The following is a 2,816-nucleotide window of genomic DNA, read 5'->3' on the forward strand; positions in this document are numbered from 1 at the left end:
TCCCTCCCAACCTTCTCCGGGGCGGCGCCCCACCTCCATCCCAACCTTCTCGGGCGCGGGGCCCCACCACCTCCACGGCTACCTACATCACTGGATGGGTCACCTCCAACCCCAATGGCAGGAGCTGCCCATCCCGTGGGTTCCTCTTCGTGGATCTGGATCCAGGCGAAGAGGTCACCCTCTCCTGCAGACCACGCCGCCCCCAAGCGGCGACCCGCCGCTCCACTCGCGCCCCACCACCTCTCAGCCTCAGGCGCCACAGGCCCAGCACCAGATCAGGCTGTGTCTGACCAATCGCCGCCAGGTCCGCCGCGACAAGGCCCACACGACGACCACCACACACGTACACCTACTTCCGAGGCAGGGCGATGGCCAGAGGTGGTCGCTGGATCAAGGTGAAGTCGCCAGCCCTCCGTCCCTCCTCTGCAGCAACGAAACCAGGGATGGCCAGCAAGATGGCGATGGCTCCCTGGGTCAACACCATTCTACCACTGCGGCGTGAAGTGCGCACCTAGCGACAGTGCAGTTTGTTGCCTATCGTGCCGCCGTCAAGAACAATGCAGTCCACGGCACCGGAGGTCGCCCCCAGTCCATGTTTCTCGTGCGTGCAGCTCGCAGCCCGCCGATGTGCAGTGCGGTAATGTGTGCTTGCTCCATCCCCAGCCCCAGTGCGGTGATGTGGGGTCCCCGTTCCTGGATCTGTGCCGCTCCAGCACCCGCTCGGCTGGTGTTCCTCGCGCTCACGGTCGCGCCCCTGTTAGCACGAGTTGCAACGTGTATGGGGAGGAGGCCACAAGTAGCAGGCAAAGTGTTGGTGTTCCGCACTCCACTCGTCTCTGCATCGCGAGCCCTGCATTCCCGCCTCCCTGCAGTTCACTTTTTTCTCTGAAGAGAAAAATTAAAGCGCAAAACGAAGTACATGTGGTTTAAATGCAGTCCATTGTGGATGCTTTTTGCTCAGAAATCACTCTATGTGTTTCCAAATATTTTTTGAATGCAGTCCGTTGTGTATCTCTTCCACCGCGAGGGGCACGGGAGTGCACTCCTCCCTCGGACCCCACGCATTTGACCGTGGAGATGGGGCAGCAGCCATGGAAGAACAATAGCTGCCCCTGTGCAGTTCATAAAAAGCTTATTTTGCTCTCTTTTAGGCAGATTTTGGATTTTTGCACTTCCCGTCAAGCGGTTTCAGTGATGCAGTTCGGTGCAACATTGCTTGCGGCTCCTTTTTATTTTGCAGTGAGGTTCTTGAGTGCGTTGGTTGCAGTTCGTGCACTAGGATTACAATCCCGATTGGGTAAGTGTTGAATAATGGATTGTAGTTAATGAGACATGACGAATTTTGTACTTTGCTTCAATCCCATTCACCTCAGATGGCTCACCGTGCAGTTTACTCGATGCTCCAGTGCAGATGCGGAGCGCATCTACTTGCAGTCTCATTGGACGCGCGTGCAGTGCAGTCTACCTCCCGCCCCCCTCATGCGTGTAGTAGTTTTTTCATGGAAAAGTTGGGCGACGAAGTTCCCTCCGTGCATGTTTTGCATTTTTTGGAGATTTTTTTTGAAGTGCACTCAGTTTCTGTAAAAAGAATGATGTTTCATTACTCCTATGTATGAAGTGTAATTTGTTTCGTGCGTTTAAAAATTCAGTCGACTACATCAACACTTGCAGTGCGTTTGGTCTTCAGATGCGGTTCATTTTTTAGAGTGATGGTGTTCATTTGTGCCCAACATGAAAATGTGACAAAATTAGCGAAACAACAAAATAGTAATGCTGTTCACTTTGACATATGTCGTGTTTCACTTCTCCTTGTCTCTGCAGTCCACTCTCGTTCATAAAAAATGTTAAAAAGAAGACAACAAAAACTCGTGTGTGAAAGTTTACGTCCGACAAAAAAATTCATGAAGTTCACTTGACTGTTTGATGCAGTGCGGTTTTTCGGTCTGAAGCAGTGCGCTCATCTGTCTAATGTAGTACACGCGACGATTTGGGTGTCGTAAAAAATAGTGTCCTCGCTTTGGTATTTTTAAAACTGCTCTTAAACAGTAAGTAATTAGAGTGAGCATTCTACATGAAAAAGTTGTGTCTTGACAATATCTTTCCAGCGACGTATAATTTGAACCATTCCGATCAGCGGTCTGTAAAAATTTTGTGAAAAATGTCTGATGCCTCTCGTCGTCAGCCGCACGATTTTCAAAATTAACTAAAAATGTATGGAACCTCAAAAACATTTCAACATATGAAAGTTGCGCCTTGTCCGTACCATTCCAACGGCGTATCACACGCCTCGTTTCGACAAACGATTCATAAATTGGAGCGAAAACAGTACAAAGATTGCAATTTTTTTGAAAAAACAGAATTCCGCGATTTAATAAATTTAAAACTGCTCTTAAACCGTAACGAATTAGAGAAAATAATATATATGAAAACGATGCAGCTCGACGATATCTTTTCAACGCCGTATCGTTTGCTTCGTTCTGACTCGCGGTTTAGAAAAAATCGCAAAAATACGCTAGCTGCATCCCGTCATGCGCGCACTATTTTTGAAACTGCTCTTAAACCGCGATGAATCTTGAAAAATGTTCAACATGATGAGGCTGCGCATTTTCCATAGTTATCCAACAGTATATTATATGTCTCTTTCCGACAAACGGTTTAGAAACTGGAGCGAAAACAATGCAGAAAAAATGTATGCAGTTTTTTCTGATGACATTGCACTGCTCGTTTGATAGGGATGCAGTGCTCTCGCATTGAGCGTGCAGTGCGGAAGTGTTATCAGAATAACTATTCTGCTAATATTAGCAGAATAGACCGGC

This window comes from Triticum dicoccoides, chromosome 1B (genome assembly GCF_002162155.2).
Source record: "Triticum dicoccoides isolate Atlit2015 ecotype Zavitan chromosome 1B, WEW_v2.0, whole genome shotgun sequence".
In the NCBI taxonomy this organism is placed as follows: Eukaryota; Viridiplantae; Streptophyta; class Magnoliopsida; order Poales; family Poaceae; genus Triticum; species Triticum dicoccoides.